Here is a 16,506-nt window from a genome sequence, read left to right on the forward strand (position 1 = left end):
ATTTGAAAACAGAATATGTTCCAGTAGCTTGCATGGGATCCTAGCGAGTGAAATGGGCCGATAATTAAAGGGGGAGTGTTTTGTTACCTGCTTTATGAAGTGAAATCACCTTCCTTATCTTCCAATTGTCAGGGATAGAAACATCGTCCAGGCACTACTGAAATATTTGTGTTAATGTAATTAAAGAATTGCACTGGTACTTTTTGAAAATTACGGATTAATTGAGTCGCAACCAGCAGATTAAACTTTTACCGTAGTAATCACATTTTCTACGCCAATATAGGGTCAATGATAATAGGAGACATCGGAAGGTATAGTCACAGTACTGCGCACCCGATCGTGAGATAGTCGATGTTGCAGAGAAATTAGTTGCAAGAACTTCATTAAGAACGTCTGCGCACAGGTTCGAAAGGATGACATATACCCTGTACTGTCAACAAGGCTTCTGAAATTATAATCATTTAGGTTTGCGACACGCCAAAACGTTTTGGGGTCACTTATTAGCATGGATGGTAGCGTGTTATATTAGAGTGTAAGAGCGTTAGTAATAGTAATTTTTGTCTATAACTTACAGCCTTACACCCTTAAAGGCATAAGGGTGCGATATATAGGTCGATTTGCATCCTCAAAAATCTTTAAGGCTGTGAATCGGTTTACTGTATAAACCGGATGCCTGTAGCACCCAATATGCTTCTGTGCATCCACATGACTTAGCTTTCACAACAACGAGCGGAATAACGCATAAATAAGAAAAAAAGAGAAGGAAGAAGAGCAAGACGTAACTTATATCATATTGAGGTAACATAATTATCTTTTATTTAATACTTAGATAATTGATTATTTATACCTGTAACAGTGGGCACTTTAAATCCAATTTGCAATCCGTTTTAATTTCACCTGAACTTATTCAAAAAATTTAGCGCCCATCTACTCTAAGAAGAATGATAACCAGCGAAGCTATATTGGGATGACTATACTGACAACGATATTGATCTATATGGTTATTGCTATATTGATTGAATAAAGACACATACGCGTAACCTCGTGGTTGTTATCGTCTTTATTTTGTCTTATTCGTCGCCACAGTGACCGTTTGCTTTGTGGTCGGTGTGGTACACCGCGATGGGTTGCACTGCTTCGCTAGACACGTTCTTGCCAAAAGTTAAGTCTACACACGACCGGTGACGCGCGGTCGGCACATTGACGTCTGTGCAGCACTCAATTCCAAGCCGTTCCAGCAGGAAGGATACAATCCACTTGCCGTCGGGGCGCGCTACGTCGACGATAAAGTCGACGATTGGTGGGTACACTATTGCGTTTTATTGTACTTTTCGACCCTCCAATGGGAGCGAAGGGGGGCCGTCATCCCACGTTTCTATATATGGCCACGAAGGTCATGCGTTATAACATGGTCGATGAGATAACATTCAGGGCTACCAAATGGTCAGCCAACTAGTTAACATTTCAGGTTAACATCCCTGCCTTGTCTCTTTCTTTCACCCCCTCTCTCTCTCTCTCTCTCTCTCTCTCTCTCTCTCTGGAGAGATAAATTTATTTACAGAAAGGCAGAAAGTCGGCCTGAGCTATAACTTGCTCTGGCCTGCTACTCTACATTGGGTGAAAGGGACGGGGAGGGAAGGGCTGATGAATGATGATGATGATGATGATATAAGGAAGAGATGCGTATATACCTCTCTCTCTCTCTCTCTCTCTACTTAATACCCTTCGTGATGCGGCGCGGCCACGTGCCGGCGCGGCCACGTAATTCTAGCAGTCCTCATCAACACGAACTATCGGCGCACACAATTGCGAGAGATAGCGAGATATACGAGTACTCGTGCCACACAAAACGTAGCTCTTATTATTTCTGGTGGAGTGTCACAGCCTTTACGTAAATCATTATCGTTTTCCTGTACCGCTGGACACCCACAGGCTTTTAGCCGCGTGATGAACACTCCGAATGGACGCCGGCATGCAGGAAGACTGCCGCCATTCTCCCCCGAGCCGCTAGCTGTCCACGTTCGCACAGATTTGCTTCCCCGCGTGCTTTATGCGTCTGGCCGCGACCATGCGAACACGGCTTGTACATTACGCTCACTCGCATGCGTGTTGCTGAGTGCATGCACGAATCTACCAAAAGCGACGGCGCCTACCGCTAAAAACGGTGCTGCCGTGTTTCGATTTTTGAACGCGAGCCAAGTCGAGAGAGGTTCGCTTTTGGGGCTCCGCCACGACTGCACTCCAAAGTGCGAACAAACAGCGGCACGCACGCACGGACGACGGGGCCGACGCAGCAGCAGCAGACATATCGGCACGGCGGAGCCGGAAGAAAGGTTTCCGTCACACATCCGCCCTCCATAGCCGCCGCTGCCTTCGCTTCGCGTCGGTTGGCTCGGCATTTCATCCGTGACAGGCGACATGGTGCTGCGGTGGGCAGTGCAGGGGTGACGTCTCGGTGCTTAGACCCTCCGGTCGCTCGCAACATCGTGCGTGCGTGCGTGCGTACGACGGCTTGGTCAAGGCCAAGATGTGAAAGACAGAAAGTTGTCAGAGGCAGCTAAAGGGGAAAGAGAGAGAAGGGAGGAGGGGCGTCGCGCGTGACTTCGCGTGCGGTACTGCCCGAACCCGGCCACAGGAACTGGCGAAATCGTCAGCCGTCTGGAAGCTCGGGAAAGCGACGCTGCAGTAGCGGACGACAAGCGATAGCAGTCGACGCCCGAACGTCTCCCACTCGCACCCCCCGACCCTCAACGAAGAGCAGAAGCGCGACACTTGTCACCGAGTCGCAGCGGCGGCTGTTAGGAAGTGATCGTCAACGAGCTAGCCTGCCTGCTTTCCTTAGTCTCCAGAAAGAGAGATAAATGGATGGCGCCTGTTTCGACGATGCGGGAGGCCGGCTGCGGAAAGCGAGAAAGTGACGGGCAGCCTTTCCCACACCGCCGCTGCCGCCGCGGCCGGGCAGGGCCCCGTGGTGGTGCTGCGTCTGCGGCGGATGCCGTCGTGGTGCTGTTCCCCGTTGTGCGTGTGAGTCAGTCGCAGCGGTGAACGGAGCTGCGCTGCGCGCCGGCGCGGCTCCCGCTCGAGTCGCCCTCTCGGTTGCTTCTCGGGTCGGCTGTCACTTGGCGGAGACGAGAGCCGCCGCGGGCATGCGCCGCGGGGAACGGCGACCACGTGGCTCCGTGGCGTCTCGGATTTAGCCGACCCGCAACAACGGAGGGAAGTGGCCGCTTGACTACTCGCCCGCCGTTCACGGACAGGATACTCGGAAAGACGCCGGCTCCACTCAGCGCGCGCTTCCTCGTCCCAATCCGGCCTGCTCATCACTCGGCGCCGCGAACGTGCCTTCGTAAGTCCGTTGTGCATTTTAGATACGGTTTCTGCAAAGAGGGTGGCGTTACTTGCACAGGACACGATAGAGGAAAGCAACAGTCTTTGCAGACGACAGGAACAGGTGACACTGTGCTTGCGTCTGCTGGAGCGCGATGTTATAACGGTTCGGAAAGCGACGCATGGCCTCGCGAGATTGGTCAGAACCGTGATTTCTTCAGAAATAACGCGATTCTCACCAATCACATTAAAGAAAGCGAGCGGTTAGTTTTCCAAGCCGTTATGAGATCGCACCGGTTGTTTCCTGCTTTTCTTAGCTTGGCAGTACCTCTTGGAGCTGCATTACGCGTATCGTCGGTTCATGCTGTATAATCTTTCAGTCATGTCTAGTATAGCGTTGTTCGGCCCTGCATCTGGTACTAAACCAACCTTGCCTCACGCCTCTAGTTTAGTTATAAGTATAGTTAAACAATTTCTTTACATATAAGGAGAACGCTCGGCTATAGCAGCGCGGAAGGAGAATCACGGATGCTGGTATTGTCATGTCAGAACAGCAATTCCGAAATAATGTACAGTTAACATAAAATAAGGCATTGAACGAGAGCTGGGGCCGATATGAAGCCAACTTTTTCTTCTACCATGTTAGAAAAGTGTGGCTGATATGACGCGTACGCACATAAGTTGTAGGGTGAACTTGTAAGAGCCTTGATGTGAAATCTGATCTATGGAATCCACTGCTGTAGAAGAAATGCATTGTCCGCCTAACTGTGGACACTCTATAGCTGTGTACTCCCGTATTCGCGCCTTACTTGGTAGTTTTATCACTGAGCGTTAATGTACTTTTGTTACTTCAGTTTCATCTCAGTTTCCAGCTTGCTGCATGCTTCATGTGTCTTCCATGTTCGGGTAACGTACGTCAAAATGCTTGAATTACAACTGAGAAGTCTTGCGTATTATTTCGAACAGGCGCCTCTTCAGTTGCAGCTATCGCACCACATCCGTGTAGGAGGTAGCAGGATACCACAAGCTCGGAGTTTTGCGATATCAAGAAAAGGTCTTCAGAACTACAGCATCTTACACAAGAGGAGTTTAAGAGAGAGAGAGAGAGAGAGAGAGTTGCTGGTGTCGCCCCGTATTAGCATGGCAGAGCCACTGTCGTATACAAAGGGAAAGTGTTAGTATTGGTAATCACTGTCGTCGTCTTCGCTATATCATATGCTCATCTTCACCCCCCTCTAACCCAACTTAACCTAACATAAGCTCACCAAGCATAACCCTATCTAATTCGACATTGCCTAACTGAAATCAGTTAAGCCATTTACCATGGACCGAGACTGTGACCTAAGCTGACCAAACGCAATCCAGCTTAACCCAACTTCACCCAACTGAATTCGGTTGATGTATTTGCTAGAGTGAAACAATTTCCGCGGTTTTCGTCATCTGTTAACGCTTCCTCCTCAACAAAAAGAAAACGAAACGAAAGAACAAAGAAATCAAGAAACATCCGCTGACTTGGCATTTATCAAAGCTGCGGTGCTTAGATATAGTTACCGTGCAATCACTGCCGACGAGACGTGCGCAATAAGGCAACTCCTATCTCCCACGTGTACATGAATAACGCTGTTACTTAGGCATAAATAAAACCGACGGATGTCGTCTTTATGATGCGATAACAGCGTCACTGCAGGCCTTGGCGTCATTGGAACTGACGGATGGAGTGAAAAGACGACAGACCCGCCGGGAAGGCGGCCCATTTGTATACGAAGTGTATTTCAACGCCCGCGTCACAAAACGTCTACTTTCATGTGGCGTATACCTCGGATAAAAAAAAAAAACAACCGAGGACATCTAAGCACGTCGTATGAGTTGTTAATATGAAAGCCTTAATGTCCAATTGGACGCCACTCTGCGGTCCTTCGAGCTACGAACTCCTCGCAGGCGAGCGAGCGCGCTGGGACGCTTGGACAAATGAGCAGTTCTTTTTTCTTTGTTGCCAGCTTTGTTATACACAAACAATACACAAAAGATAAAACATGTCAACAAGGATTTTGCTGGCACGACATATTAACATTTTTTTCTATGCTGCCAGTTTATCTAGCATGTAAATCCATGTTGGCTGTTCAGGGAGTGCCCGATGGACATCCCTGAACCGTATTGCAGCTTGAATGAAGCGATCACGTGTAGGTCGCGAATTGACATCACCATTGTTAAAGTGCCAAAAAGAAAGAAAAAAAGAGCTGGTTTTGCCCACTGGGTAAGACACTCGGCTACTGAACGTGGGGTCGTAGGCTCGAAACTCACTACCGCCAACATTTTTCCTTTCGAATTTATTCTGTATTAATTTATCTATAGTAATTACTAAGGGGAAGTTGGAACGTAGGCGAGAGCTTGTGCGGGCAAGAAACGCGTCGTTTTCCAAAAATTATGTTGTGTCCTGCATTGTTGCTACTAGCTCTACTTTATTCCTACTTTTACACGAGTTGTCAATCGCATGTGACCAGCTCGCACACTTTTTTTAAATTGTTATATTCTCTGGTGCTTCTAAAGTTACTGCCTCCCCAAAGATGCTAACACTGACGCCTGAGCCAGAATGAAGAGTGGATATTCTCGAGCAGTATGCCTGTCTCTTTCCTTTCTGAAATATCAGTACCAAAGAGTGTGTATCAATCACTCCGCTCTGTTTATGCAGGGTCCAGGGTATTGAGCCCTTCTGTATCGCTCTGTTTGCGGCGTTCTTGCAGTTCGAACAGGACATTTCCGGTAGTCCTTTCGGTTTTATACGCAGTGCCCTCATCAACACCTGAAGTATAGCTGCGCCGCCCACTGCGCTATTATATATAAAAAAATGTCAACTGTATAATTGACGATTACATTCAAAAGATTTCGGGGTGTGGTTTTCACGAAAGAATGGCGAATTACAAGCCCCGTTCTTGCTAGCAGCCAGTAAAACAGTGCAACACAGTGTTGGCCGTGTGCCGTATTACGTGCAGGTCGCGTACCTGAATTTCAAGTTGCCCGTTCAGGCGCGGGAAATATTTCGCTTTTTCGTAGATCTCGCACCCTCTGCGATGCAGATATAGCTATAGTACCTCTCGGGCGTGTGCGCACGCCACAATTATTTTTTGAACGTGTTAATTAAGCCAATTGTTCCGTCGCCGTGATTTCGCAGACGGACAGATGCTGTCCCTTTGTGCGGATATGATGGCAAGTGCCACATTGCCGTGAAGCAAACGACTTATATATAGTATATTTTCCTTTACATCCGGTCAGAGTGTTTAAATCACCCTTATACTCCGTAAAATAAAAGGTGTAGCCTATTGTACAATGTACGCCAATTACTCAGCCTTCCTCATTTCTCGATGCTTGCTTCTTCATCTCTCTGCTTGCCTCGCCGACACCAAGCAGCCGAAAGGGCTTTTCCTTCTCATCAAAACTCGCGCTGCCACGGCTCACGGAAAATAGCGCCGCGCAGGAAGACGCAGAAGATGTCGTTGTTAATTTGTCAACCCACCCATGTTCGCATTAAAGTGCAGACTGGAGTTATAAGTTTTGCGACGTTAAAGCGGGACAGTGTTGTGGAGGATCTTGGCTGACATCAGTCAATCAGTGACAGAGTTCAGATAGTTGTTCGCCCGAAGCGGTTCATTTGAATATGCGGCCATCGCCAGTGTGCGATATATAGGAAATGCGGTACTTGAGTGAGCGTTCATTGCTGCGCCTTCTCCGAACTTTGTGCGCTAAACTTCAAAAACCTAATTCCGTTAATTAGCTTTGTCTTCCAAACCGCGCCGCCTATATATTCGGCGAGGGAGCTTTTGGTGACGTGATTTAGGTTCGTGCAGCGAATCCGGGAAACTGGCAAATATTGTATGCGTAACTAATAAACGTAACTAATAAACAGCGACAACATGGACGGGCACGGATAAGCGCTTGTCCGTGTCCGTCCTAGCTGTCCTCACTGTTTTCTCCTTCGCGGTTCAAGTTTGTTAGCTACGGAATACGAACTAGCGCGCTCTCAAATCTTACTGTATGCGTGTCGGTCAGAATATTTTAACCGACCACATGTTCGGAAAACCGGCGCTTCCGGTCGAAAACCGCAGAGGTAGCAACGGAAGATCGACCAGATGGCTTTTAAGAAAAAAATTATGGGGTTTAACGTGCCAAAACCACTTTCTGATTATGACGCACGCCGTAGTGGAGAACCCCGGAAATTTCGACCACCTGGGGATCTTTAACCTGCACCTAAATCTAAGTACACGGGTGTTTTCGCATTTCGCCCCCATCGAAATGCGGCCGCCGTGGCCGGGATTCGAGCCCGCGACCTCGTGCTCAGCAGCCCAACACCATAGCCACTGAGCAACCACGGCGGGCGACCAGATGGCTTGCAATGTCGTCATCTCATAGCCGCCATGCTGGTGCACCGGCATGGTGAAAAGCTGGATCCGCGACGTCAACTGAAAGCCATGATATTTTGGCTTGACAACACCGCTAACTGCCCAGTATAGTCAAGAGAGGTTTAGCATAGAACGGAAGCAGCTAGACGCGCGACGAGGGCCGCGCGACTCCCTGCAAATTGTCCCATTCGCGGATTGCCGATAACGGACGCCCTGCATACGACGTCGCTGTGCCAGAGCCTTCCGCTATGTGCGGCATTGAGTTGCGCAAAATTTGCTACGCGTAATGGAATTCTGTGGTTCCAGTGCGCTGGAAGGCAAAAAAAAAAAGAAAAGAAAAAAAGAAGGTCAGCAGTTAGAAGTAACAAGTGCACGCAACGACCGGCCGTTGTGTGTAGAGCCCGCGGCGACTTTAGTCCGTCAGCTGTCTGATTTCTTTTACACATTTTTAAGCACGCGCACGCACACACGCACATCGCACATGCGTGAACGATAGACCATGTGGCCTTGTTGAAACTTCGGTTAACGCCTCCCACTGCAGGCTTGGCAGAGCAATGCAGACTATACTTTCCCGCGCGCTTTTAATGCGTAATCATTCTTTGGTGAGTACCTCAGCAAAATGTGTACGTCACGCGAAAAGTGTAATGCATTGTATCTGCACGAAAATGCGTAATTCGCGAAGACATTTAATCTTTATAATAGTGTAACTGTACATGATTGGTAGCTTTATAAGTGATCAGGATCAATTGAAACCAAAAAGAAAAAAAAAATATGATCAGAGGGAATTCCCACATTATCATATTTATGCATACCCATAGGGATACATGGGGCTCTATATAGAAAGTGCACGGGGAAGCCTGTAGTAGGGGTGGGCCAACTTGAAATTTGTGAATAGGCCAACTGAAATCTGGGAGTGGGCCAACTTAAATGTGGGGGTGGGCCAACTTAAAATTTGGGCGTGGGCCAAGTAAAACGTGCGGGTGAGCCAACTTTAATTTGGGGGTATGCTTACGCACGCTTCCACGACTCCAGTGGGGTTTCTGCGTCAATTTTTGCCCAGCTGTCTATGTACAGCTTTAAAGGCGTGCGAAAGTGGCGACTACAAATGGCAAACTCCTTCATTATAGACGTATGGGCCGGCCCGCCTGTCCACACCTGCGGCTTACGAAGAGAGAGAAGCTCAGGAACTTCATAGAGTGAAATCCGTGAAATATCCAAGGCGCCCCGAGTATCATGCACCGAATTACACACACACACACACACACACACAAAAGGAACCCGAATCACTTTATACGCGAATAAGACCAAGTCCATGGTGTTTGGAGTCGTATTGAGAAACCGCCAGCAATTCTTTTAGTCTCTGACGTCTAAATGTTTATTTAGAAGCAATTTCATCCCGGCCACGGCGGCCGCATTTCGACGGGGGCGAAATGCGAAAACACACGTGTACTTAGATGTAGGTGCACGTTAAAGAACCCCAGGTGGTCGAAATTTCCGGAGTCCTCCACTACGGCGTGCCTCATAATCAGAAAGTGGTTTTGGCACGTAAAACCCCATAATTAAAGAAAAAGAAGCAATTTTTCTAACTTTTTTAATCGTTATAGCAAGGCAGGTCGAAACGGATTCGTTTTCAGCAAACTTCGCATGGCGTGTTTATTTTTTTTTCCAGCCAGTAGATACACACGGCGACGCATGAAAAATACCACGTGACTGCGCACCCGTGCGCACGGTATAGCAGCGCCATCAAACAGTTTCAATGGGGAAGCAAGCTGTTCATCTGTTACGAGGCCGAGGGGCGACGATAGCAGCACGCGTGTTTTCCACGACGCGGAAGCAGCTTCCGGCGATTACTGCGTATTGTCAAGACCGAGGAAATGCGCTGCCCTAAACGGGCGAGCCTGAGGTGAACAGCTTGCTTTTTTTTTTTTTTTTTGATGGCGCTGCTACATCTTGCGCGCGGATGCGTAATCACGTGGCTTCGTTTTTATTAATAGTTCGCGGGCTTTCTCAATATGCTGGAAAAAGTAAGCACGCGATGTACACTTTGCTGAAAACACCTAATTTTTTGACGTGTCTTCACAGTTCTCTACAACCGCCTAATTGATGTCTTGACGATTAGAACAACTATTTAAAAGTTCGATCATCACTACGCGCACGCACACGCGCGCGCGCGCGTTGTGTGTGTGTGTGTGTGTGTGTGTGTGTGTGTGTGTGTGTGTGTGTGTGTGTGTGTGTGTGTGTGTGTGTGTGTGTGTGTGTGTGTGTGTGTGCGAGGGGGGTACAAGGGGGGAGCGTGGCTGAGCCTTCCAGTTCAAGGTCAAGTTCTTGACGGCACCTGCTCATTCAAACTCTTCAGGGCTCAGCATTCTTGTATGCGTTGGCCCGTCCTTGAGCGTGCTGCTGTTTTCACGAAACATTGAACGGAATAATTCTGACTCGACGGGGCGCTCCCGGCGTTGCCCTTAGCATTTGCATTCTTTGCATTGTCCAGTAGAGGGGAATTTCTTTCGTCGCTAATTAAGTTAGCGGAACAATAGAAGGGAATTAGTCTGCAGCTGCCGAGTGCGCGTGTCAGTACATGAACCCAGAAAGGCGTTTGGTTCTTTCCTCCTGCAGTAGCTACTTAGCTTTCCCGGTTCACTCAATTCGTGCCGCGAATTCCTCATATTTTTTTTTTCCCCATGAGCTGCATCAAGTCCGCATTCGGGACCTACCCGTTCCAACGCTGCGTCATCGCAATACCTAGCAGTGAAAGGGCGCGAATATTGAAATAGCCAGACAACGTCCTCATCATACCCTGGCCCGCCAGCCAGGCCTTTCTGCGACGCTCATGCGAAACACGCCACTCGAGCTTCGTACGAAGGTCCCTGCCATCGCAAGTGGCACTCGTCGTGTTGGGAGGAGGCGTGCGAGAGTTTCTCGCGCTGCTGATAGCGACGTTTCCGGAGTGGTCCGCCTTTCGCACGTGCGATTCCTAACACAGCCAGCGATGAAATATTGCGAGACACGGAAGTAGCACGCTTTGACGGAACAAAAGTTCACATTTGTCTTGGAATTTGCGTCCCGTAAACTTTCGTGGCCGACTGCAGATGCTTATGTGCAGTATCCATGCATAGGTGTAAGAAAACTTGCTGTACCGGAGATATATATATATATATATATATATATATATATATATATATATATATATATATTGACACGTGTACTTGTCTTTATCGGGCGGTCGACACGTTTAGCCGCCTAACAAATGTTATCGCACAGCGCAGGACGCGCTTGCATGTGTCGCAAGCTTCTGGAATGTTATCGATGGTTCCATCCGCTGTCTGTTGTCGTCGAACCTTGTGTAATAATCTGATTGCATGTATGCGCGACGCGAATGGCGTAGGACTTAGTGGATGGCATGCGGGTCCCAGCGATTACTCTGGAACATTCGACGACTGATCTATAAAAGCCGACGCACTTGACCCGCTGATCAGATTTCGACGACCGCCGATCGTGTTCGCCGCTACCGTTGTTCTTTGAGTGTATCCTGTTTTTGAGGGCACAAGTTCGCCCAATAAAACGCTCGTTTCGTTAATAACAGTATTGCTGCCTTCTTAACCGTCACTACCACGTGATAATGTGTGTGTGTGTGTGTGTGTGTGTGTGTGTGTGTGTGTGTGTGTGTGTGTGTGTGTGTGTGTGTGTGTGTGTGTGTGTGTGTGTGTGTGTGTGTGTGTGTGTGTGTGTGTGTGTGTGTGTGTGTGTGTGTGTGTGTGTGTGTGTGTGTGTGTGTGTGTGTGTGTGTGTGTGTGTGTGTGTGTGTGTGTGTGTGTGTGTGTGTGTGTGTGTGTGTGTGTGTGTGTGTGTGTGTGTGTGTGTGTGTGTGTGTGTGTGTGTGTGTGTGTGTGTGTGTGTGTGTGTGTGTGTGTGTGTGTGTGTGTGTGTGTGTGTGTGTGTGTGTGTGTGTGTGTGTGTGTGTGTGTGTGTGTGTGTGTGTGTGTGTGTGTGTGTGTGTGTGTGTGTGTGTGTGTGTGTGTGTGTGTGTGTGTGTGTGTGTGTGTGTGTGTGTGTGTGTGTGTGTGTGTGTGTGTGTGTGTGTGTGTGTGTGTGTGTGTGTGTGTGTGTGTGTGTGTGTGTGTGTGTGTGTGTGTGTGTGTGTGTGTGTGTGTGTGTGTGTGTGTGTGTGTGTGTGTGTGTGTGTGTTAGGAAAGCCGAGAGGTCAGCCTGAATCAATGTTCTGACCTGCTACTCGGCGTAGGAGGGAGGGGAAAGAGTGTAGATGGGTAGAATAGAGGAGACGTTGATTGTGAGGATGAAGATGGTGGTGAAAAACTTGCATGCTCCAAGACTCTTCAAAGTCTCTTGTCCCGTCCGCTCTCATACAAAAATTTGCTGAGAGCCTTCAGACTATCAGGTCGATGACGAGGATCAGGCGAAGGTCCCAATAGAATCTTCTCAGTCAATGGTGCAACGACAAATTTCAACAAGATGTCTGTCAGCGATTTTCTCTGTACATAATATCGCGAGAAGATGCACAAGAGTTGTTTTGTCGTCTCAGGAATACCGCATTCTTCTCAGTTCGACTGTCGGCCCGGCCGATGAAATGCAGGTAGCGCCGGGTGAAAGTCACACCTAATCGTAATCTGTGAAGCTAGCTTACATTGTACCTTTTAATGGTGGATGGTATCCGTATTTTCATCTCTGGTCGCGTTCGTGAAGGCTGCGATTATGATGACCTAGCGAAGCCCAATATACTGCGTTATTATCGCGAAGGAGTCTATACACTAGAGTATTAGTGTGTGGTCGTGAAATTGGAATGGGTACTGGTAGGCATTAATGTGGGCCATCCTTGCCTCCACGTCGGCGAGCTGATTTCCATGTAAGCCACAGTGTCCCGGAATCCACTGAAACCTTATGCAATGGCCAGCTCTTAGGGCGACATTGTGTGATTCGATCACTTCTTGAGCACGGACATAGTGAGGTCCTTGTCTCAGTGCAGGATCGACCACTTGAAGTACTGGCTTGGAATCTAAAAAATATAGTTCAAGCCTGATGTGGCTCCATCGAGATATAACGAATTGCCTCCTGCACGGCAACAATCTCTGCGGCCGTTGATGTAGTTTGGTGTTCAAAAAGGAAGCGCTTATGCGCGTTAATATTCGGTATTACGAATGCCACGGTTGAGGTGGTTGTTGACATCGCGCGTCAGTAAATATATGTATGTAAGCGGAATATTCTTCAGATATATGGGATAAAGTAAGCTGTTTCAGTGCACGTGAGGGTATAGGTGATTTTTTCTTGACTCTGGGAAAGGGTAGGTTCGCCACAGGTCTTGACAAAGTCCACGCTGGTACGGCCGCTGCTTTGCCGTAGTAAAGCCTAAGGAAAGGCAACTCTCGTGATGCGAAAGAGATTACAAGGAAGCGCTGTCTAGACGTAGAATGCAATTCGTCGATAGAAGGGGACGTTCATGGCGGGTCAATAGATATACGCTTAAAGGCTCACATGAGAGATAAACGTCGATAGGCGGTACAAAGCTGTCAAGTGCACGTAGGCAGGAAGGGCGGATGTTTGTAATAATCGGTAAACTGTATCGTAGGGAAGCCTACGAAAAGCGATTCGTACAGCTGAAGCAATGATCTCTCTGACGGGCCCCACTCCATGCCTGCTATATATTTAAGCAAGCTGCTTAATTTGGAGTTGAGCATCCGCACTCGCTTAAACCAGGTAAACGGAACGCGAACGCGGACATTGGTTGGGCGTCTGTAGACAACGATGATGCATAATTAGCTTAAAAGGAACAATTCAATTTGTAAATTCATGTCAAGCGGAACTAGGAACAAAATTAGACTGCCCTCTCAGGTTGCTACGATCGAATAATAATAATAATAATAATAATAATAATAATAATAAACAACCGTGTGCAATACAACGCTTAATAGTTTAGGAAGTTCATTCCGTCAGGCCAGCTATATAGTGTCCACGCTGTGTAAGAAATGAGGTGTGTACGCTTCGTCCAGCCCGTTAGTGCGAGGCGTCTATTTCCTGTCGCCATGAATGCAACGAAATGCAGCTACTGCGCAAACTGATTTTGCTCAGCTGAACAATAACGACGGACGTCATCAGAGTGATAAATCGAGCCGCAGTGACAAGAGAGAGAGATAGCGAAGAACAATGCCGTGATTTATTACACGTGGACAATTGCGTCGCAGTCTTCTGCTATGCCATCGAACCCAAGCGGCGATGGAGGTTGTATCCAGAGCCACGACCACTGCGCAGTATTTCTAGGCAACCTTAGTCTCAATCACGCGGTTATCTCGCGTAAAATACGAGGTAAGTGGCGAAACTTGAAGCATTCTACAATAGACGATACGCAAGATTCGCAAGTGCTCTTCTCAGTATATATGATTTGCTCTAACGAGTATAGCGGACCTCCGTCTAGAACTGCAATAAGGTGTCGGCGTGTGTGTGTGTGTGTGTATCGGCCTCGCTTATACTTACCTCCCACCGTTCATCTCACTGTCCAAGGTTTCAATATGCTTCACTGAGCTGTAGTATCGGAAGCTGAGGCCGTCTTGCTTGGTGCAGCTTATGCGTGAGAAAGCCTGTTTACACAATTTAGCATATCGTCTGTTGTGTTTCTTATTGTTCTAGTTCCTTGTACTTCAACAGCATTGACAACTTTCTACGTCTTTGAATTAGAGGAATGGATCACTTGAGCTTTACAAGTATTCTTACCGTTCTTCTTCCTCCCTGCATAAATGAAGCATCAAATAAACGAGCATTCCCTTTCGAATTCTACTGCAGAGGTACTCAAAGGAACACTAAAGAGGAACATTACATTATCTTAAACTGCAAGAGCATTCTTTCAAAACTATGTTTCGTTAATTTTGTACTTAAGGGTTGATTACTTGTATAAGAAGGGAAAGCCAAACTACCGTATCTCGCGGTACGTCAGTGGCAAGTCGTGTACTCCAGTGTGATTTCTCGTATTTGAGACGTTGCCCGAACAGTAAATGTTCCAAAAACTTGCAAAGCTCATCCTATACTTCCTTTAGCAGCGTGGTACTTCTTTGTCAATGGACAATCTACAAAGCCCTAGAAGACGCCGTCAAAGTCCGTGACGTCACAGATGCGCTGGGGCGGAAACTTTGATGCGGCGTCGTCATCCATCTTTATGATATTGCGTTTTTTTTCTGTCTTATCGAGCCTTCTCTTAAGGTAAAAGGACGCTTTCTTGGTATTTCAGAGGCATAAATCACTATTACAGCTCAACTATTTTTTTTCCTCCTTTAGTGTCTCTTTAGAAACGAAAAGAAAAACGTCGTGCGCGCGACGACGACGGTAACAGGGTCACGGTTGTTTTCGAGCGGAAACCAGCGGAATGGCAAGGGACGAGGAGGACTTCGGCTCAAGCTGCCGAGAGCGGCTCACGCTCGATTCGTAAAGACGTTAGCGCTTCGCAAACCAGCGTGTCGAAAGTGAGTTGCCCAAGCTTCGGTCTGACTGGAAAACGAGCGAAAACGACTTGCAAACGCGTACCTTAATTTTAGCTCGTTGCACGTCGTCACATCCCGGCCTCGAGAAGACACGGAAAGCCTTGGCACAACTACCTGACATAATCGCTTGGCGCGTGGTGCACACTTGTGTCACAGTTTCGTTCTTCCTTTTGTTACCGTTGAGCTTTATGACTTAAGTTACATGACGCCGCTAGAAAGAAAGATAACATTGATTGAAAAATCCATTCGATTCGAAGAGCAGAAGTCTCTCCATGCAATTCGCCTGCACTTGCTGAACTAGGAGGCGGCACTGTGCAATATGGCGTCGTCTGCACGTCGTCATTCGTTTCACGCGGTGCAGACTGCGTGCACGACGAGTGCAGAACATCTCCTGCTCTTGCGTGATATGCGTACTGCGCCATGCTCGCGCAGGAGGTGCTGGGCCAGTGCATGCTGCACGAGCTCTGAATCGCAACGAAGTGCAGGCCGAATCGAATGCGACGTGGAACGCTTGTGAACGCTACTGGTGCGGTAGTGTTGACAAGCGTTCCAAATCTGCAGTGACGTCTATATACAGTCGAACCGGGTGATGACGAATAAGTGGGAAAATTTTTGTTTTTTGATATACAAGTAATTCAATATACGCAAACTCGCCTATAACGAACTTAGGTGAACTTTTGTGATGCGCTCGTTATAGACAAATTTGTTATCTCCAGTTAGGGAAAAAAAGCAAGAATAAAATCCACTTTTTCAACGCAAAACTACGTGTAGTATCGATAGTATACATTCGCCTGAGCCTTGAACTGTCACTCAACGTCACTGTAATGGCGTTTCTTGTATACGGCGGGATTGTGTAGACCTGCTACAGGTCACACTACCCGTTATGGCTCTATTGCGCTCGCAGCCCACGCCTCGAGTCCGGTACAGCGAGTGTCTAGTTCGATACGTGGAAGTTGTTTTACGTGAGTAACGGTCGCTGCATGACTTTCGCGTGTTCGGCATTCGAGAATAATTCGCTTTATTCGATTTCCTTATATTCGCGTTCCACTGCAGCACTACTTTATTTGGTCACGGCGTCACTGCAGCAACCGTCAGCAGTTGCTCGCAGCGCCGGGATTCGATGAACTGCAAACACAAAGAGAGAGAGAGAGAGAGAGAGAGAGAGAGAGAGAGAGAGAGAGAGAGAGAGAGAGAGAGAGAGGAGTGGGGTGCAGTGCAAAAGAAAAGTAGGCTGTAACAACGTGGAGCAGCGCCACTGCTGTCGGTGTACGGGTCGTGCCCTTCTTCGGTGATGCATGATTGAC

At 47.9% G+C, this 16,506-nt stretch overlaps 1 protein-coding gene across 3 annotated transcripts in view; it reads left to right on the forward strand.

Annotated features, from left to right (window-relative positions):
* Positions 1-16,506, forward strand: part of LOC126525072 (beta-1,4-glucuronyltransferase 1-like) — a 123,702-nt gene that overhangs the window by 70,933 nt on the left and 36,263 nt on the right. Inside the window, exon 1 of one of the 3 annotated variants that reach the window (XM_050173133.3) lies at positions 2,452-3,346. The exons of 1 other annotated variant lie outside the window; for it this stretch is intronic. The gene's annotated coding sequence lies outside the window, so the exon portion shown is untranslated. Of the gene's footprint in view, positions 1-2,451; positions 3,347-13,957; positions 14,037-16,506 lie in introns of those variants that run through there. One more of the 3 variants, XM_050173134.3, reaches the window with a different exon arrangement.

The sequence above is a fragment of the Dermacentor andersoni genome, chromosome 3 (assembly GCF_023375885.2).
Source record: "Dermacentor andersoni chromosome 3, qqDerAnde1_hic_scaffold, whole genome shotgun sequence".
Classification (NCBI taxonomy): domain Eukaryota; kingdom Metazoa; phylum Arthropoda; class Arachnida; order Ixodida; family Ixodidae; genus Dermacentor; species Dermacentor andersoni.